Below are 22965 nucleotides of genomic sequence, written 5' to 3'. Positions count from 1 at the left end.
TGGGAGCATCAGGCAGGTTAGAAGCTACTGTTGTCCGGTAAGCCGTTGTTTCCTCAATTTTCCATCTATATTTGATTCACATTTTAGAAGGAGCTATAGACTGAAACTATATAGTACATATCCATGTAGCTTTTTCTATTTCTTTAATAGAATGATCAAGGCATAGGGTCATTTCTTTCCTTCAGTCATAGCACTGGCCTATCAGAGGAAAATGCAGATGGGATTAATCCTCATCCCACGCAGATATCGATTGCTAAAACATTCTCTCTTCCTCCAGACATCCACAGGCTGTAGCCACTAGGCAACAGAACCACCACAGTCTCGTCTCATCTCCTCTCAGAGCGAGCGTGACAAAGAAAACTGCTGGGAACTCCACTAGTTCTGCTTCCAATTTATTGATCGACCATATGCAAGTCATTTTTTCTACATCCCAATTCCTTCAGTTGTAAAAACTGGATTAATGAAATCCACCTCTATATGGTACTTTGGGACCCACACACCCAAACCTTTAGATGCACACCACAGGCCATTTGTCTTCATGAGGACTCCCTGCTGCCCTGTTAAAAGTGAGTATCAAGGATTATTGCTGCATTCATTCCTCCTGAAAAGTTTCACTAAAACATACAGATCTTACATTCCCTCAAAGCACCCGGTGGGCAGTTTCAGGGTGGACTTCTTGAGCAGCACCAGGTTCGTTCTTTGTTATTACTTTACACTAATGCTTTTATTATCACATGCTAATCAACAAGAAAATACAGATTCTTGAGTATGTTAATGTACAGAAAGTACTGATTTTATTAAAACTATTTTAATTATGTACTCGAAAAACTGCTTAGATACATGGAAATTAAATGGATCTAATGAAGTGGAATGGAGTGCTAAGTTTTAATTAAAAAAATTAGAAAGTTTGCAGAAAAGATATTAAGCGATTTTTCAAATAGTAACTGTATACTTAGTTCTACACTTTGCGTTAAGATTACAGTCGAGTGGGTAGAATACTCCCAAATACATCTTTGTAAATTCTGCTGGGCAAAGTGCACATCGACAGACAATTTCCTATGAATATTTGCTCAGATGAAGAGTGTTTATCTTCACTTTGTCTTTACTTCCAAGAAGTTTCTAGGAAAGATGCTTTCTTGAGGCACTGTTTTCAAACAAACAATGACTTTTCAGTGGATCTTTGATCATTTTAAAAGTTATGTTCCAACTCAGAACCTGTACATTTCCCAAAAATCTGAGTGTAAGGTTCTGCTCACCCAGACACAACTTGAGAGCACCATGCGGATGACCTGTTATGTCTCTCCAGCATTGCCCAAATATTTTTACTCATAACATATTTCTCCCAAGTCATCTGCAAATAAGAAAGCTTGCAGAAATTGCCTGGTGAGTAGTTCTGAACACAGACACTCAGAAATCATCAGTTACCACAAAACTGGAATGAGAGTAGAAATAAGCATATTTGGAAGTTACTCATTCTTTTACAGCATTTCTCCTTATCTATCCGCTTCTACTTGAGCAACCTTCAGGTTTCCACAGACAGTACCCCTAAAGGTTATCAGGCAGAGTGACCTACCTGACTCCAGATGGGCATAAGTAAGTCTTCTACAGCGTTGCTAAGTAGCCCTGTAAGTTTATGGCAACTTTAAGAGTTTTATGGTTTTCCTTCTAAAACCCTTGATTAACCGTAAGAAAATTTATACCTCATAAAAAGGTTGTTTACCCACTGTGTTTGCTGAGTGTGCAGATGATCCAAAGTACACAGAAAACCTGAAGAGCCCATCACCAACACAAACACTTCAGGAAGGACCATCGCTGGCCCTCCTGGTTATCAGCAGGAGGCCCATCACCTCACTTCTCCTGAGACCTTTAGGGAGCCAGCAGGCAGCTCTGTCTGAGGAGGCTTTTTGATGTTCCTCATACACAGGCCTAGACATTACATTTCAAACCTCAGGACTGCAGCTCACAGCATGCTGGGAAGGCCTCAGCTTGCTGCTGTCACAGCCACAGTGTTTCTTAAAGCCACAGTGAAATATGCTTGGATTTCAGCATACCCTGTACATCTTGTTTAAATAAACAGGTCTCAAGGTGTCTACTTCTGCATTTTTCTGACTAAGTCTGGTTTCTGGAGTCCCAGCAGAACCTTGCTGGCATGACATGGTACATTACACAGCCTGACAACACCAGCAGTACCTCAGGCAGCGCTACATCCACGCACAACACAGCCTTGACAGGAACACTCTCCTCACTTCATTTCTACCTCATCTTTAACCCTTCTACCTACCTTAGGAGATTGGGCTTTCGTTGTCCCCTGTCAGCAATGGGGTGAGAGCACCTTACTCAGAAATAGCAGCAGGACAGCTGAAGTGACTGCAGCGCTGGCACGAGCTGAGGTAAACTCGGCCCACGCCGCCCCCAGCAGCACTGCAGGGAGCACAGAGGACTGCAATCGCTTTTGTCCTCGATTAAAAACCACCTTCCTTCCTCAAAGCGAGCCCCAAACCCCAACACACAGCACAGAAATCACCGTTCAAGGTCTTCAATTGTGATTGTTTCTTCCCCCCACATCTCCCTGCTCCACCCAGTCACAAAACTAGTTCAGAAAGAGGAAAAAAAAGGCCTAGCCATAAAACCTAATGCCTGAAAAGCCTTCAAAAAGACTTAAAATAAGCATTTGTTTCTCCTCATAATTATTTGAGCTCAGAAGTCACAGAAAGGTCATATCACAAAGGGAGTGGCTCCTGAGGCAAAGGGAAGCCTTTATTACTTTAACTAGCCTCCTTGAGGGCAATTTCACATCCATAATACAAACTATTCAAACAATGTGCGATGGAAGTAGGTAAATGATCACCTTGTATGTGCTCAGATTTTGATTAGCAACGTTATTTTGCCCTATTTAAGATGTGACAGAGCTAATTCTTTAATCCAGTATTTTTAACGTGCTCAGTTATATCAGAAACCTTTTTTCCAGTGCAGCTGGATAGCATGGTAATTAATAATAATCCCAATGATCAGAGTTTGCAAAACAAATTATTACTGAATAAGCAGAATTCAAGTTCTATATGGTCCTCTCATTTGAAAGTAACGTCTGCATGTCCCTAAAGTGTTACAGTTAATAGATAAAATTTGACTGGAGGATAGCTGTTAAACGCTGTGCAGAAATGGGAATGATTTGTAGGATATGATGTCCATTACAAATACAGAGCACTTCTAAAAAGACTTATTTTGTAGCATCTTCACATTAGCAGGAAACCTTATGAATTTCCCGCATTTGATGAAATCACTTAAAACATGCTACTTTTTTTCCCTGTAGATCTAAGGGCAGACAAAATGCAGGCTCTCTCTGCTTTGTATCTTCTTTGCAGAGTGCTATATGCCCTCGCACCTTTTGGTTTACAGAAGTGATATTACTTGGTTTATGGTGCAACCTTTCCCTAATCGTGCTCCAGCATACTTTAAGTTGTGAGAGGAATAATCAAATCTAGTGTTTTTGTCCCAGAAGCTGAAGGGTTTAATACAGCCAGAGATGAATTAAGGCAAAGCCTCTTGTATATACAGTACATCCAATCCAAGAAGTACAGGCCAAAGTTGATTTAGTATTTTTAACTCTATTTAGATGAGATAGAAACAGAGGTAGAGGATCGATTACCATTTATATATGACTTAGATCAATACAAATAGCCAATGCAGCCCTCACCTAGTATCTGAAACAGAGTGCCCTCTGATTTTCAATGACAGCATGTGCCAAGAGCCCAGCTGTCCAGGTACCTAGGAGCTTAAGCACTCTGGGAGTGTTTCCATGCTACATGGGACCAGCCCAGGTGTCCTGCAGATGCTCTTTGTGGGATGTGCTACAATAACAGCAAGTTTTTCCTTCTTTTGTACTCTGCTAAAACAGCCAGTAACTGGTGAAGTGACCTTCCGATCAAACAATGGAGAGAGAATTCTGTTAAAAGCAAACAAAAAACACCACAAAGAACCCCCCTCCGCCCCCCTCCCCCCCCCCCCAAAGGAGGAGAGGGGAGGAGATAGCCTAACTTAATGGGGATTAGCATGATTAATTTGGGGGAAGCTGCTTGAGCCAGAATTAGCACATCAGAAGAAGGTAACGGTGTTAAACACAAGCAACTTTGTTTTTCAGGGATACTAAGGAAGAAGGAAACTGTGGGACAATAATCTGATAACACTGGCTTTTTTTCCCCCCCCCATCATGAAACTGTTGCAGAAAAACGCATACCTACTCTGAGACCAAGACAAAGGTATCTTCACCTGCCAGCACTGGAAGACTCAGTCTCAGTAAAATGTACCCGAGAAGATAAGGACATTCCGAGCTCCTGCCCAGGGACTTCGCTGACCAGGCTCCAAACTTAGTCCCTTCCTTTCATTTCACTTTCTCTCACAGCAACATCAGCTACACATTTACTTCTGCAACACAGAACGAAATAAATTCTCAGAAGACTCCAAGAGGTAGGACTTTAAGAACAAAAAGACTTACTACAGGAATATTGGAAGGCTTGCAATAAAATTAAAAGACTTGACATCACTGCTATACTACCTTTACTGTTTTGAAAGGCTCTGAAGAGATTTTCTGCTCAGGAAAATCAAATAGAAAATAGGGTCTGAGGACTTGGTCAAGTATTTTTTAGTGCCTGCCAAAGCCTCATTTCAGCTCTACTTTTGAAGTCACTAACCTGAGCACTTACAACACTCAAGTGCAGCACAGATTTATAATATGTTTTTATTTAAAGAGAAGAAGTCACCTACAGTACCGGCATGAGATGATATATATCCTGTCTGTTCCGAATGAACTGCTGTAGCAGACATTAAAAAGGAAAGGTGAGTTTTAAGAATACAGCTTTAGAAAAAACACTCCACCAGCTAAACCCATTTCATCCCCACTTATATCTTATTTTTAAGAAGAGAAGACAGAATGAATTAAATTGAAAGCCATGTATTAAGTCTTTAGAATTTTCACAGAAGTTTATTGAACAAAACTCCTAAGAAGCTGCTTGCTTTTTTATCCACAGAAACCTATTTATAGGAGCTGAATTCTAATAAACACAGATTGCAGTGCAAAGAAAAAAAGGTCAGCAGTGTATGCTCAAAGCTTTATTGATGTCTTGTCAATCAATCTTTTATTTTGTTGTTTAATTTTATTTTTTTTTAAAAGGAAGAAAATGCATGTAAGCACTTTTTCTCCTAATAGTGGATTTATTGAGCATCTCAACAAATCAGATCATAGATACAATAAGCAATGATGGCCGATTATCAACTTTGTGTTTTCAGGTCAGGTTGTAAATTGACCCTGTGTTCACTGCTCTTCTTTCTGGGGAATAGCTAAGGCCTTTTCAAATACAATAATTTCCAATAAACTTTTTTTTTCCATGCATTCAACATGCCAGAAGAGCTAGCTTATTGGTGAAAAACACAACTCATCTGGACAATATATACAGTCACATATATTGTCTCCTTGTAAACTAGTTAAAATAATAAAGCTGACTCTTAGATTTAAGAGTGGTGAATCCAACGGACCTAAAACTTTAGAGCATGGCCTTTGAACCATAACATCTTTCTCCTGATGGTATAAGTAACAGTAACAGACCTTAGACCTGATCTGGCACAAGAAGGGCAGCTGCTGCCAAGCCCTCCAGACTCCGGTAAAGAGGTCACCGCTTCTAAGACAAACCATCCAACCTTTGCCATTTAGCTGCAGTCCCACTCCAACCTTTTGTTTTCCCAACTTTTTCAACATCCCTTTCAGTAATTTTGAGAGCCTGTGATCAGCACCAGCACACAGCAATTCAGACAATACTGCATGTGGCATTACTGTTTTTTGTTACCTATTCCTCTTGCAACTTCACAATTTTGTTGTTGTTGTTTTTAATCTGTAGCTGCACATTGAGAAGGTGATACTGAGGTGTCTAATCTGATAGTGGATTCCCTTGCCAGAATTAACACAGTTAATTTAGCAGAGTATAAAGAACAGTGACAGGCTTCTTTCTTCCCTCCAGTACTCTGCATTCACTTGCTATCCCATTGTCTGTCCACTTCTTTAGTTTGGTCTTTTGTTCTAAGCCCTTTCCTCCTACTGTAAAAAAAAAATTCCACAAAATCCTTCCCAAATTGTATAAAACATCTGCAGCTCCATGAGCCTCACCTCCCATGTTTCCAAAACTCAGTACTGACAATCTGAGAAACAACTTTGATATTCTGGTTAATTTTCTGCTGTATGACAGCAATCTAAACAAGCATATAAAGGGGAATCATGCTACTATATTTTGCTTTTGCTGGTTAAAAACAAAAACACAAATACACTGAATCTTAAATCACCATCATTTTCACTATTGCAAGTTTATAATGCACTAGAGATACCAGAAGGAGCATGACTCAGACTGAATAAACTAACAGTGAAATCACTTCTAAAGCGGTGAATGCAAATTGGGTCACAGAAATGCTCTTTGATTATTGTTGCAAGGATCATGAAGTTACCTTCCCAAGAGAAGTGCCATCATGCATGGCAGCATAGTGCATTGACAGACCAAGTAAGAGTATTTTGGAGCCACTGCCCAGTCTGACAACACATGCACCTTAATTTTATATTACGAGCATTTGTCTTTCTTTGTGTCTTACTCCCCTATCAACTAGCCTTACAGGACAAATACATTTTATAAGGACTAACAACTGGTTCTGAATAAGCCCTGTTGTGGTTGGCATGAAAATGTGTGTGACAAGAACAGCACATATTACTGGTGCGCACTGTATTTTGTAAGAGATATAACTAGCTAACAAATTAATTGGAGTTGGCTACATAATGCTTTTTGAGGAGTCAAAACCAAACTCTCTGCAATCTATTACAAACATCTCATAAAACAGCTTTGAATTTCTGTAAATGTGTTTGTAATTTACAGATCTTATCCAACTAATTAAAATTAGTCTAAAGCTATTCCCAGAAAGAATTATTTCATCTTCTATTTTCATGTTTTGCCATTAATGGCATTCGATTAGTTACTGGATAGACTTTCAGCTGACTGGGTAGCACATTATTATTTTTTAAACAGAAGCGGAGTAGAACAATAAATAATGTAAATGCACTTCAACTTCAAACTTTTAATAAACTTTCACAACATTTTGACGTATACCAGTGGCCACATGAAAATTCACAACAACAGATAATCAGACCCTACAATAAGCAATAAATCAAATTTGAGTCTCCCCTCATAAACCACTTCAGCAATCTGGTTCTTATTATTTGGACAGCTCTGATTCTGTCTCTCATCATGGAACAAAAAGCTCTGTCCGGGAAGGAGCCCCTCTGGGACAGATCTTGATGTTGTTCTTTTCTAGACAGTTCAGTTGATTAAAAAAGTGAATCTTGCCTTAACAAAATGCTTCAAAATAGAAAACGCTTCCAGAATTATAAACTGAAAATCCATGACTAGATCTATAGCAGCACATCTCAGCATGGCTCATCTCTCAGATGCAGGTGCATGTTCACCCCACAAGCAAATGCCAAGATAAAAGGTTCCCTCAAGGAACCACCATCCCTGTTTTCTGACTAGGTTTCTATTATTTCAGGGAAAATTACATTAATGGAATGAAAAAAAATAAAATATTCCTTTTGGGATTTAGAACAGTACAGCTTTCATTTTGTGCAACAACTTAGATATTTGTACTGGGAAAAAGTCTGCTACTTTGGAGTTATGGGTTGTCACTACAGAAAATTTAAACTCAGACACAAACTTAATCCCCCATTGTTCATAGGACGGGTTTACATTTATTTTATAAAATTGATGTAGAAGCCACAAGTTTTCTTCTTGCCAGATCTCTGTTACAGGATGTACATTTCTTTTTACTTTAAAAAGCATAAAACAAAAGCATCATTATATACTTCTAAAGTATACAGATTTAAGCCTTCCCTTTTGAGAAGTAAATCAATACTGATTCAGAATGAAAAGAAAACAGCAGCTCTAAGAACAACAGTGGCTCTCCACTTTGAATCATTTACCCTGAAATCCTGACTGCACAGAAGTCAATGGCAAAAGTCCAAGTGACACTGGGTAAGAAACTCCCCATTCATACCTTGCTCAAGCTGCCATGCACTTAGGTAGCAAAGAACTATTAAGAATGATCAAATCTCAGGTTTCTTTCCTACTATATTTAAGGGCACATACAAAATATATAAAAGATTCACTTGCTCCAGTGGTGGAGGCTCTACAGCCTCCATGGGCAGCTTCCTCCGGTGTTCAGCCACCGCATGATGAAAAAGCTTTTCCTTTAGTTTAAACATTACTTCTTTGATTTCAGTTTGTGCCTGTTGCCTCTTGTCCCATCACAGAGCATCACTGAGAAGAGCCTGCCTCCATCTTTGCTCCCCCATCAGATATTTATGCACACTGCTAAGGTCCCCCAAGCCACCCCAGCTGGCTCAGCTGCCCCAACCTCTTTGGCCCTCTACTGGACTCATCCCAGCACACCCACGTCAGGCTTGTTTGGGGGAGCCCAGAACAAACTTGGAATAATTTTACATTCTATATCATCAAAACCAGGAATACAGACGTGCAACTATCTGTAAGCAAAATAACCAAACATTTCATTATTATTCTTATGTGCTTTATATAGGCTTTCTGATGGAAACAATACTGTGTAACAGAGAAATTATATGAATGCAAAGAGATTCCTTGCCTATGATAAAATATTTACTGGCTTCTGCCAACACAGCCATTACTGTATTTATCCTTCCAGCATCCCTTTGAGGTGAGGAATACTAATACGCGCATTGTACACATGGAAGACAGAAGGACATGGTGACCTACCTAATATCACACAGGAAGTATGTGGAAGAGTAAGGAATGTCTGAGCGTGAGGCTAAATGTTTTATAGCAGATGTGTGAGATATAAAGTAGAAGACTTAAATTATTAATGGAGAAAACTTACAATGCTGTGGGGCTCATAGAAAAGGTTTTCCTATGGTGCACATTCTGGTCTCCTTGCACTTCACATAGCTTCCATGAAAGCACACAGAACTTTTCTCTCCCTATATTCTCATTAAGACCCTAGTTGGTTTCAGTGTAAAGGAAAAAAAAAGGTTTAAGTCTATTCAAGAACTGTTTCTCTCTGCATTGTCAGAGAGTTTAGATACTTTTCTGTGCATCTCCAAACGTTATATGCTAGACGGAAACCATAAGCCCTCAGCTTTTATTTTGCTGTGCTAGAACATGTAAAAGCCTTTTGTTTCTTCTCATAAAATAGGTTTTGCATTGCCTTAATCCTTATGACCCTTCTCTACATCTGTTCCAGTTTTACAGAACATTCCTGTCCGTAGGTGACCAACACTACACGATATTTCTAAAGTTGTATCAGTCTATGATAGCACCACCATTTCCTCTGGAAATACCACTCCTAATGCATCTTAAGGTTGCACTGCCTTTTCCACTGCTGCATCATTTCTTAAAATAATTCTCTTTATAGCTCACAATGCAGAGAAATAGAAGTATGGAATCACTATAATTGAAATATGGTTGGTTTCTAAGGAATTTCTTTGAAGGAGGGAGCAGTGTACACATTTCATAGATTAACTGAGAAGTCTTTTTCAACTGAGAAGCATATGGAGATGTGAGAGGAAAGGAGATGGAAAGGGAGAATTGGTGGGTGTTATATACAAATGGAGCAGGAAGATGAGAGCATAGGAGTAATGATTTCTTGTGTGCAACAGCAGGAGTACACAGACATTTTCCTATTGGAAGTTCTCTAACAGCTCTATACAGAGAGGCTTGTCTGGTTCTCCTAATTTCTGTGGAATAGAAAAAAACTGAGAAAACAGCAGACACTGATAAGGCAGAAGCTTCACTCTACCTGCTTGAATAAGTATTGAATAAATATTATCAGCAACAAGGGTCTGCACAAACCAGCTTCTTTATCCCTTCAGCTCAGTATTCAGAAACAACTACACAGAACATAAGAGCAGAGCTTCCCCTTCAGACCTATGCTGTCATTAGGGGAAATAGAAAAATTGCACCTTTTTGTCACTTGACAGTATTATAAAAATTAAGATAGTATCCTGGAATTTATTTACGGAATGTAAAATGCTCCCTTTCATACAGCTGCCACAGCACTGGTAGCAATCTAGAATCTGAATTCTTAGGGAAGTGTGGGAGTTGGTTTTTATTTTTCTAAATAAATACAACAAGGAATTTTCTATGTGACAAAACAATCAATTTAGTACCATTATATGCTTTCCCCTGTATATGACATAAATGCATTAAGTTTACTTCAGATTGTATACATGTGAAAGACATCAGAAAACAAAGTGATGCATTCAACATTCCTGAAGTGAGATTAGTGCGCTAATGATTCATTTGGACTTTTTCATGTAAAGATTTCATCAGCATCGGCATGTTTCCATGAAACATTTTCCTTTTGTGGTTTAACAACTCTTTTTTAAATCAAGTAAAAACTGTTGTATTGAATTTTATTTTTTATTTTTTGATTAGCCTTAATGAATGTCAACTTTTTCATAGGGAAAACCTAGAAATCCTTAGTCAGTCAAAACCCTCATTGATTGTATCCTCTGATGTTAAAAATTATTCATGGCTAATATATTCCCAGAAAGAAAGATAGTGTTGAAGGCATGAACAAACATGTAGTGATTAATCACATCTTTTTACACACTATTTCTTTTTCAGATACAGACTGCTCTCCGAAGAGTCACTGCTAGATGAAGGGAACATCACATCTTGCTACCGTAAACAAGAACTTCAAGCATCCTGTTATACAGCTTTCAGGTCAAGGAGAGACAAGGCCATGTAAATCTAAGTGATTCTTAATGAGTTCTTTAACCGTAGCCTTATGAAGTCACAAATGACCATAAAATGACTATCTATTGATTTTGAACCCAGCATAACTTATTTCCAAACCCTCAGAAACAATGGCGGGGAGATAGAACGTCTTTAACCAGGGCTAAATTATTACCAGAGAGAGTTATCTTCAAAAGTCCCTGTCCAGCCATCAGCAAACACCGACAGGAACGATCGCACGGCCCCAGGACATCACTGCCCCAGCTCGACAAAGATGGAACACACACCGCCAGCCTTCCTCCTGCCCCAAAACATCCCACTGTATTATTTCACTGGAAAAATGGGAATGCAATCCCCCAGGTGTCAGGAGATCAGCTGAGTAAGGGTCAAGTCAGCAGATTGGGAATTGTTCCTGGGGGCCAGATGAGCGGTTGGCTGTCTAGTTTCTAACCAGGGCCACTGCTGACTGTTTCGGACCGAAGTGGGGAAGAAATGCATTATGCAGCTACAGAAAAACTTGCATACAAGGAAAGTCTTTTTACACACCTCACCAGTTAAAAGCTGCCTTTGCTAGGCAGAGTGAATCCTACAATGACTTCTAAAACTCTAGGTATTATGTTAATATCCTTATATTTTTCTATAGATGCCTGTTTCTGTCTGAATTTATATTCTGTAACTGTCTGTGACCTCTGCCTTCCTTAAGAATCCCTAAACCAAAATCACTAATCAATAAAAAGGCACCTTTTTTCACCAAATAAAAAAACAGACTAATTTAAGTTTAGCTGTAATAAATCACTAGTTGTTTTTTTTGACAGTAACATGTTCTCTTTAAATTAAGAATCTGTATGTATATATATATATACACACAAACCATCCCCAGTATTTATTTCCTTAGAACCTCTGTAGGTGCTATTTCTTAGCTCTGTTTACTAACTCACTTGATGTCTAATTTGTTTTCTACCCCAGGTCTCTTGGTTTCTGCAAAACCACGTGGCAATGAGTTTCATAGGCTATGCAATGTCTGAACAATTCCTAAAAACATGAATTCCATTTTCCTTCACTTCCAGCTTCACATTGCATTGCCTGAACTTCTAATGTTGTTCTTTGTCTCTTCCTCCCTCTTCAAATTATTATAGTGCAGTTAACGACCTTTACAGAAATAAAACAAATAATCTATATTGCTAATGGATCTATTTACATCTGTGATTTGTTCTTTGTAATACATGCATAATATGTAAGACAGTAGCAAAGCTTGCTATGCAAGCTACTTCTTTCCCCCCCCCCAAAATGCATACTAATTACTGCAGCAAAATTGAATTTGCCTGTGCATACATTGAGGTTAACCATGCAGTTAGTAATGAATGAAGCACCGAGTATCAGTTGTGCACCCAAGAAGGAAATACGTATTTAAAATCATGAGCAAGATTCTAATTACCAAGCCTTGGAAATAATTTAGTTAATTTTGGCTTTAAGATTAAATAATTCTAGAAGATACTAAGCTGCTTCCCATGCTTAATTAGAGGCTTTACTTCACTGAAAATCTCCTGAAACACCATAGGCAATAGCGGAAAAATATCCACCTAAACTGTTTCCTAGGATGTCATAGCATCTTTGACAGAAGTGCTATTACTTGAAAACTTTATGGCACGTAGCAGAAAATTATTGTATTCTTGTATTACAATTTTGTTAATAGATAAATCATCTAAATCACCACAAAAGACTGGAGAACAATTTACAGTGTATCATAAAAATTGATGAATGTGACAGGAAAAGCATTTGGATAAGAAAAGGCATTAAGTGTGAAAGAAGAATTTTTAAATTAATTTACAAAATTCCTGAAATCGCAAAGTAACTATCAATTTTGACCAAATGAATCAAGTGTTCCCACATCAACATAACTGGTTCAGGGCTTAAGTCTCACAAAAACCTGCTGTAAAAGGAAACAGTAGAGAATTTTCTTGTCAGCGCATGAATAGTCAATGGCAAAAAGAGTAACCATCAAAAAAAGCCAATTGCAGCTGAGGGAAAAACAAAAGAAATGAAAAGTCAGCACGAATGCACGGGTGGGACTGTTTGTCAAGTTGCTATGCAAGCAGCTAAGATTGTATCAGTATTTCCCTCACAAAGCTCAATTTTTAAAGAATTTATATTACTTGACTGTTAAAATATGTTTTAGGAAGAAACAAGGGTGCACTGTGCACGGGCAAATTTTTAAAATTAAAAATGGCCTCCAAAATTGCTCCAGCAATTTTCTGCATACAATTGTTTCCACATGAAAAGACCTATGTTTAAACACAAAAACAGATATATTTTTCTTTAAATTATATATATTTCTTATATATGAGAAAAAAACCCCAAACCCTACCAACTCAGTGCTGCGGACACACAGACTAACACCAAAACACCAGCTCCAAATAAAAGCAATGATGCTGGGAAGTAATAGTACATCTGCCCCTGCATTTGAACGCAAGTACAAGGCAAGTGTGAAAGCGCGATTTCTGAAATCACTTTTAATTCAGCCAAGAACTCTATCTAGTACAATCTCAAGCCAGAAACCATTTTCTTTCCCTAACATCACTGTTGTGTCCCTTGGCAAATATGCCAAAAGCAGCAGCAAAATGAGGATGCTTTAGGTTTTAGTATGTTTTTCTAATATTCATTTTTTATTCCTTAAGTGAATAATGTGAACTAAATCGTATCAGCTGACTATCTCTAAATTATCACCCTTACATTACCAGCTATTCTAATTTTTTAGCCATCTATTTTTTTGAAGTTAGAATCAATGTAACAAACCATTATGTGTGTATGAATAAAGACAATATTATTGCAAAAAAATGTCACCACTATTTAAACAAGATACACAGTTCTTCTAATCCAGTACATCAAAGCAATTATCTACATTTTGTTAAACCGAAATGTCTTTTCAGAAACCAGCATGATGTTAAGAATTTATGTCAATAAATTACAAACCAAAACAGAGTGAAGTTGCTGAACTGTTTCTGGTTTCAGTGGAGAAAACATATGCACCAGGCATTTTTCAATTCCTCAGTCTCTGTGCAAGGCAGGTAAATAGATGAGCTGGAAGTGCCAGATCAGTTACTGATTTTGCTCAGCAATATGCCTCCAAGTGACAGAACAAGACCCTTCAGAATAAAATGAGGGGGAAAAAAATAAAAGGAAGTTACACTGTCCTCCAGAAAGGGTTCCTTACAACAGCTTAAATACTAAACTGTATATATACATACACACCACTAACTTAAGAACAATTCATGTATTAGCTATTATGTTTGAGCATGGGCATTCTCTTGAAATATTTACATAAAGGCAGTATTTTATTTTGTTTTCGGAGGGGGGAGGATTTGCACACCAGAGGAGCTGCTCTGCATGCACATGGCTTGAGCACAACCTACAGATGCGGAACCTCTGCGCTCTTACTAAAGAATCAGTTTTCGTTTAGAGAGATGGAGGCCTCCCGTGTTATTGCCCGCCATGTGGTACATGAAACGACTTTCAGGCAGGCCTCAAATTTCTTTGTGCTGAGGGCTGCGGACACACAGATGAAAAGACAAGGCTGGCCAGAGATCGATTACAACACAAAGTTATTTGCTATTTAGAAGTGAAATGAGGCTCATCACAACCAGCCTGGAAGCAATACTAGCTCACCAATACCTGAGCCAGTTACTAAGGTTGAAACTCACATTTTTGGAGGTGCTTTCTGCCATTACTTTTGACTACTCACCTCTCCCAACAACCGAGCTAGCCATGCCACTGCAGCCACCAGCCTTATCTATAAGCACATACTTACTAATGTGACTGATATATTACTACATGCCCCATTACAAGGTTAGAGAATCAGATACATACATTAAAGAAACAAAAAATCAAGGTTTTCTTCACCAAAAGAGTTTATGAAGTCAGCCTAATACTCCAGATTTGAAATTAAAAATAAACCTTAACCACAACACCTTTTTCTCACCCACTAATTGTTACTATGTGATCAGTGTGCCTCAGATTTGCCTTTTATCTGTCTCTAAGTTCACAGACTTGGGAACAAGGCTGCTTCCCAACAGACTTTTCCACAACACCTTCTAGTTCTAGTACTAAACCTTTCAAACACGGGATGAAACAATACGTACAGGAACATTAGAGTTCTTTTGAACCGCATCGCCATGGTCCTCTTCTTTTTAATGCCATTCTCTCTCTACTGCTTCCTAACAAGGTCAGAAACAAAATTGAAAGGCAAAATGCAGCCTCTTTGCCTTTCCAAAATAACCCTCCAATATTGTGATCTGCTACCTTAATGCTGTGTACAGGAACACACTGAATACCATGTAAGCAAGCAATACCTCTTTATCACTCACCAGTTATTACATCCAGAATCTTCCCAGACCTGAAGTCCATATAAGCCCCTCAAAAGCAGACAGGGAGCCTAAACATAGCTGCAACTCTTCGCTGCTCCTCCTAACACAACACCTTGCAGCTGGTGCAAAGGAGTAAAACTGCTGATGGCTCCTTAAAACCTCTAGAACATTAGAAAGAGGCTGCAGGTGTGAAAGAGCAGATCGCAGCCACCTGCTAGGCATCACCTGAAGCCAGAAGCTTCCCAGATGGACGAATTACCCTGAGAAGGCGGCTAGCAGCCAGCCACACATGTGTAGCATGTCTTGTGCCACTTGCATTGCCTCTTCTTCCAGCCAGGTGATTTAATTATGTGACTACACAGCAATTTTAGTATTCTACTTCCTAAGGACATGGCTAGCAGAATTACAGTGTGCATAAAGACAGCCTAAGCACAAAGCTCAGGCGACGTGGGAAGAACCATACGCTGCACCCTCAGGTCTTCTCTTCTGCAGCACAGCTCCTGGAGGTGCCAGGAGAGGATACTTCCCATGGGGGGACGTCCATAGGAGGGAAACACATGCTGCAAACTACATTTAACTTCACCTGGAGCTAAAGCCTGACAATTCACAGAGCTCCCATCTAAAACTCAAGCTTCCCCCCTGCAATATTTTAACTCTGGCAGTGTTTTCTCCTGAAGGGACTCTCTGACTCTCTGCTCCCACAAAGACAAATTGGTACAAAGGACAGAACTCTACAAAAGAAAAAACAAAATCAGCTGTGGGAGAACTAAAACAAAGGTAAGTCACCTGCTCCGTATAAACGATAGGGGCTCTGCCCTCTCGCCTCTCCAGCAGACCTTACTGGTAACATGGCTCACTGTTCAAAGCCTGGATTAGTGGAGAGCTCCTTTCAGATGTAACACCTGATTTCCATGAACTCACACTCATTATATATTTTAGCCCCTGTCCTTAAAAACAAAATAAAAACAAAGAAACAAAAAACCCAGCCCAAGCACTTAAATTATTTGCTGAAAGGTGGCTGTAGGTGCTTATCTAAGTCAGTGGGTGGTTATGCAGTGAATTTTAGTGCCTGCAATAACATCAATGCACAGATCAGACATTATAAGCAGCAAGCAGGCCTTCCAAACAATAGACAGAGCAGCAAGCGCTAAACAGTTTTACAACATTTTCCTGCAGCTTCCCTGTGCAGAATGCTTAGAAGACGCTCTTTTCTAACCTAGCCTTCTAGGGTTTAATGCAACTGCTGAAGAAACTGGGCTCCTTTTGGTTCATTTCATATGACAAAATGTTTAAATGCTTGGAACCAAAGTTTCGCAACTATACTTTCTAAGCTGACAACAATGGACATATGTACAAGTCATTTAAGACTAACACATAGAACAATATAATTTTATAGCTATGGATTAACCATCCACAGGAGGCGGGCTTGGCTGGCTTCGTAGCTTGTCCCCTACTTTATACATACTGCTCGTTCTTCTCTTCCAGGAAATGTGGCTGGGAAAAGAATTTTGGTCCACTTTCTTGAAGTTCATTTCCTTTTCTTAACTAGGAGACAAATGCAAGTAAGGTGGAAATATTTCTGAGCACCCTTATTATCCAAAATACTGACCAGCATACTTTTATTTCTTGTGTGAGCACTATTTTCTTTTTTTTCCCATGCATTATTATACTCAACTATTAATATTTTTATTATTATTAATAAAGTAATTGTGGTTGGGGGTCAAATACCAAGTATTTGTACATACACCAAGGCAATTCTTTTGAACACACAGGCAATGCCATAGTTCAAACAATTGAACTTGGCTGAGGAATGCTAAGAGCTACTACTATCTGAGCCATAAGTTTCCTAAAATCAGTGCAAGTGCTGAGTATACAGCTCACAGAGAGGGCCAATGGCACGGGCGTTCTCGCTCACAGTAAATACATAATCCTGGTTTTCAGTGAGACTGCTCCCATGTGTAAATGTTTGAAGAATAAACAACACGATTTGTATGCAGGTGCCAGCTGGTAAGACACAGCACATCTGTAAATACCTGAGCACGACATACAGAGAAGAACTGCTGATCCATCCCTTCCCAAAATGCCAACCTTCAAATAGAAAGAGGCAAACCCCATCAAACTTGGTGCCATCCATTACAACCACAGTTTTCAGTTCATCCACCTGCTTGGAGCGCTAGAATATTTCCTTCCCAGTCCTGACTCATCACTCTCGCCTCAAAGTTACAGCATGCTGAAGTACTGAGGAGCTTCTTGCTCTCTCCTAAAATTTTGGGATGTCACACTGACACATCTCTCCGTGAAATTCTCACCTCCCTTAGTACTAATTTAGACCATAAGGCTACCATAACTTTAGTGTCTAAGTATTTTCAATTAATAATAAAGTATAAGAGTTGAAATGAATGCATCAAAATTTTACTGTTTTAATTGTACATGGATAATGCATTATCTAAACCACTTTCACTACTTAAAAAATAAGAGTTTGGAAAAAATCCTACGGCATATAAATTAAATTTCTGTCCACTAAATTACCCCGAATATTTAGACTGCCTCTGTAAGAAATACACATGGCGCTCAGTGTCTTTGGACAATTAGTCAGCCTTTAAGCCTCTTGCCTTAATTGCTGTTGGTATTTTTACATACTTTCTTCATCAGCTCTTTTTTCCAGTGATGTCACTGTAATTATTTCTATTTGGCCTGGATGGTTTACATTATTTATCCAGTGAGATAGCTGTCTTATATTTCAATTGTTTGTCCATTTTTAGAACTGAATTCCCTATAAAATTTCGCTCCCTACTGTCAGGGTGGTTCCCAGCCATCCACTGTGATATTGTTCAGAGGGTGGGTAGTGATATTTAGCAATTCTTTGTCCTAGCGACTTCTCTATGCCGTAACATCAGAGCAATGGTTTCTCTGAAGGCACTGGCTCACATCACCTTTTCCTTGGCAGGTCAGATAGCAATCACTATTTCAGCAGAGGCACTGTGATTGGAAACACTGGCATCATTCCTGCACTGTAGCGTCTCTGCTGGGAGTCAGAGATTTATTCATTGATCAAAATGAGTCCCCTAACCAAAGTTCCAGGAAGCACTTTTACCTGGGCTTAATTTTAAGTCTGTGGGTATTTACATACAGTCCAAAACTTCTCTGTTTTCCTGGACCAGAGTCCTTGCCAGGAGTAATGAAGAGGTTTGGAAGACTTGCTCTAAACTGGTAGTGCCAGAAAGCCTGCCTGTTTTCCCAGGCATTTCAAGGGATCAGTATCAGAATACCATGAAGCAATAAAAGAATGAATACCTCGTGTTGCTATTTTCCTGCAGCATCTACCAAGTCATTATTATTATCATCAATAATTGCCAATAATAATTGGCAGAAGCCTCTCCTTTATTGCCTCTATTGTTTTCCAAAGATGTCTTTATTTTTAGTAAGTCTGGGTGAACAGGACATAATGTGTTAGGAACATTTGGAAAACTTTGTGATCTAAAGTGACAAAGACCTTTTCCCCAGGGCACCAGCAGAAAACAGCAAAACTCTGTACACAAGTTAATAAGTAAGAGCAAAACAACTAAGACCTTGGGATTTACCATTTTCCAACAGTGATTTTCCACAGTCCCTGTTGATCAGTATTTATCATTTACCTCTTAGCTTCACCGTGCTTCTTTTTCACTTGAGATACAGGTTATTGCTTTGCAAATTGTATATTAATACTGCTTACCTACAAATACTTTAGGTATGATCCCAGGGGCAGTGCTGAATGCATTTTAATGAACATCTGAACTTTGAAAATTCAGTAGCATTTATTTTAACAAGAACTAAAAGACAAAGCAGAATTCCAAATGTGGCGATCAGCTTATATCTACTTATGCTTAAAGAGAGACTGAAGTAGGGCAAAATTCACTCCTATGCAGAAGACATGCAGTAAGCCTGTGCTCCATTTAAGTTGCCCCCATAACAGGCCTTATATGTTTCAAAAAGCTAGTCCTGAGACATCCCAGGAAAGGAAAATATTAGCTTTTGCTGGGAAAAAGCAAAACAAAATGTATTTAAGATACAAATGTCTGCTTAGAATATTTGGGGCTGTAACAACTTTTGAAGAAACCTGGCAGACTAGTTTATAAAACAAGCAGTTGTTCCCTCTGCGTATTAGTAAGACATCATGAGAGAATTAGGATAGCTAAAGTATTCTCAGATGTTTGCAGTGATCACTCCCCAGTTGAGTGTTTGGAAAATCCAATGTGTAAAATTTCCCATAAACAAAAGGATTTTTAAAATGTCGATTCTGGGATGTTCTTGGCTGAGACTGCTGGAACAAATAGGAATAGGTTTATGAATATAAATAGCTGATATGGATTGTGCTCAGGAATATTTGTGCTAATAAGCCAGAAATAAAAATAAATAAAGTAAAATTACAATGCAAAAACTGACGGAGCTAGCAATCTAGAATTAGTCCATTTTCACTCAGCCTGTTTCAACCCACATGTGGTACAAACCTGACACCAGACACTAATCCCAGAACAAACCACAATTTGAATACTCCCAACCGAGCTGTGTAAAAATGTGTGTGAGCCTTGCATCGTCTTCCATAAATGCTCTCACTAGCCTCACCCCAAGTCATTTGTGCACTAGTAACTGAATACATGGGTGACAGTATCTTTTCTACATGGAGAACTTTCTCCAGTTTCTGCTAATTAAAATAGCTGATTGAACTCCTTTTTCCTTACACACACAAAAAAATAAATAAATTAGGGATGGATATTCAAATTCTAGGAAAGCGTGTCTGTAAGATGACATAGTAAGCTTTGGAAATAAAACTGTGAGCAGCACTGAAGTGTAGAAGGGACAAAGCCCAAACTCTAGGGGAAAAAAAAAAAAAATTTCTTACCTTTCCATCAGGACTTGATCAGGAGCGACAGGATCCAGTTTTGATTTCTGGCTCTCTTCTCAGAAACCTGTGAAAATTAAACTAAACTTATTTAATTGTGTGTTTAATGAATGATACTTTCATCTTTGCCAACAGTGAATGAAAAAACGTTAACTTCACTGGGGGGGTGACAGGAAAGAGTAAAAAATACTTTCAGTGAACTGCTATCTTTTTTCCCCAAGTAGAGTGAAAATAATTATTCATCCACAATTGCAATGAATTTTGGATTAGGGAACTGGTCCTTCTTGACCAGCACCTCTATCCTTGAAGCTGGAGGTGTTGGCATCCCCAGGCTTCAAGCATTCAATTTCAGATGAGATCGATTCCACTGCGTTACAGTGACTGCAGCTAGGTACGGGCTTACCAGCACTTTCCTGCTTCATTACAAATATATAATGTCATCAGGTTTATACCATGTTTTAAAGAAAAATATCCCCAGATAGTCAAAACAAAACACAAAGTGAAGGTGTTTTAGACCTTCCTTTCTTCAGACCACTGCCAGGAACAGTCCTTTTCTCCCAACCCTCTGCTCCCTGAAAAGGGCTCCTCACATCTTTTGGGCCTTACCTCTCAGGCTTTTCTGCACTTGAGAAAGAATATGTGACTGCGTGTGCACATGATGCATTTTAGTTGGAAACAATCATAAAAAATCCGTTTTTTTATAAAAAGGCCTACTTCCAAGGCTGCAAGTAGAAAACATCTCAAATCAGCTTGCAATCACAGGGAAGGCTGACGAAGGCCAGTGCAAGGCAGCATCGGAAGCCCCTCAGCTAGGACTAATTACTGACCATCAGCCTGCTTTAAGCCAAAATCTCCTTCTACCTCCGTCTTGCAGGTCCTCCCTCCTTTCCATGGCAGTTCAGTCTCCAGGTTCAGACACCAGAGCACTGAAGAGCGCCATACAGCTGCCTTAGGGTCGCTCTTCCAGTGCTCACACAAAGCATACTGACACGGGCCATCTCTGCCCACAGCTCAGCCCAGGCTCTCAGCTTGCTTTCTCCAGATGACCCAAGGCTTAGGATCGCCCCTGATGGCCTGATTTCATGACCAGGCAACCCACAAAGCAGTGTAGTAAGACCTACATTATTATTATGCCCTCCTAACATGCCAGCACACACAGCAAGCTTCTTCAAAGCATCCAGTCATCCCTTCTGCAGAGCCAACTACTCAATCACAGCAGCAATGAGTACCTACCGGGGTAATCATCTGCACCATGGCAGAACCCCACACAACACCTCGAAAAAGCCATAAAAGCAGGCAAAATTGGAACCAGAGGGCATACTCCTCCTGCCGAGAAGTAACCGGGGTGGACCGATACCCCCCAAGGCCATTGGGCTTCTCTGGGCAGAGCAGTCTGCCTTTCGGAGATCTTGCTAGCTGAGCGCAGTACGCAGGGAGCCAACTCAGAAAGGCAGAATATTAAAATAACTTAGGCCAAGAGACCCTGGGGTCACCTTGTCCAACCCATGCTCAAAGCTGGGCTGTCTTGGATCAGGTTAGGGCCACCTTATTTAGGCTCGGCCACCCAGTTATCAGCTGTGTTAGGGACTCGGACACAGGGCACCACGTGCACACATACCCCTGAGGATATTTTTGATCACATCAACTACAACAGCTGTAACAAGCTGATAAATACAGGGGGAGAAAAAGAAGAAACTACACAGAGGAGTATTCTGTTTGCAGCCAAATTCAGACTTGTACTTTAAATTACTTCCTCAACACAGCAGAAATGCACAACTTGAATTCAATGCATGCCATGCCTATTAAAATAAAGCAAACCTAAGGAAGTCGGTGCAGTCTGTTTGTACTATGCACCTTAGCTGATGTTTAGCCCATCAGAGTTTAGTAGATGTGAAAGTAGAAAAGAAGGCATCTCTAAATGCTGCACATTGGAACAGCCAGCTGGAGTCCATTTATTGTGCTCAAAACCACCAGAGTATTTGCTATGTTGCACGGGCAGGATGGGACCAAAGCACCACCCTTGGCAGGGTTTGAGTAAGCAACTGGTGGTTTTGTTTACTTGGCTTTAGCTGAGACTTCGGAAACATCACTTCTGGTGAGGGAACTCCTTTTGTGAAACGTGTATGTCAGCTGGAAAGGTAAGATGACAAAGAAGGAAGCTCTCCAGCCTCAGCTGCAAACTGGAGAAACAGAGTGGGTGAGAAGGCGAGGAAGAAGCAGAATTCCCAACTTCCATACCCACAGCAAACTGAGTGTTCTGCTCACTTTAATGATTCAGTAACACTTTCCAAAATAGGTTAGCCCAAAAGTTTTCTCTGCAAGATTTTTTTTTTTTTTTTTTTGTCTCTTCCTCTCCCTAAAAGCCATGCCACAACTTCACCAAAGATAGAACAAGGCAAATATGCTGAACATATGGATGCCGAAGGAAATGATTTCTCTAGCAATGACCACATGAGAACTGTTAGAATTTCCTTCCGCAGCTCATGACTTTTTAGTGGTTTGGATGACCTTGATAGGAAAAGCCAATATTGAGGATCTGATCTGAATTTTCTATGACAGACACAGTAAATGCCAGAAAATCCCTTCCGTTCCCCAAAGTGTCGATAGCACAATTCGGCAAGTACACATTTATTTGGGCTAGCTGGTGGCTCCACACAAGTACCCAGAGATGTTGCAAAAGACTATTGCTGAATTTCTTAAACTTTTCTTCAACATACGAAAACATTGTCATCATCATGGTGCCCAAAAATCAGTAAACAACCATTACATGTATTAGATAAATCTGTCTCGGTCCTTAGATAACTCCTTTTCAAAATTTGGGAAGATTTAACACTTTTGAAAGTGCTTTGCCCTGTGAGGTGAAGAAATACAGAATGTAGAGGTGGTGTGGGTCAGATCCAAACATTTTTGCGATGTCCATAGCCAGCCTACATGC

The sequence above is a fragment of the Anser cygnoides genome, chromosome 12 (genome assembly GCF_040182565.1).
Source record: "Anser cygnoides isolate HZ-2024a breed goose chromosome 12, Taihu_goose_T2T_genome, whole genome shotgun sequence".
Lineage (NCBI taxonomy): Eukaryota > Metazoa > Chordata > Aves > Anseriformes > Anatidae > Anser > Anser cygnoides.
This window is presented reverse-complemented; position numbering follows the sequence as displayed.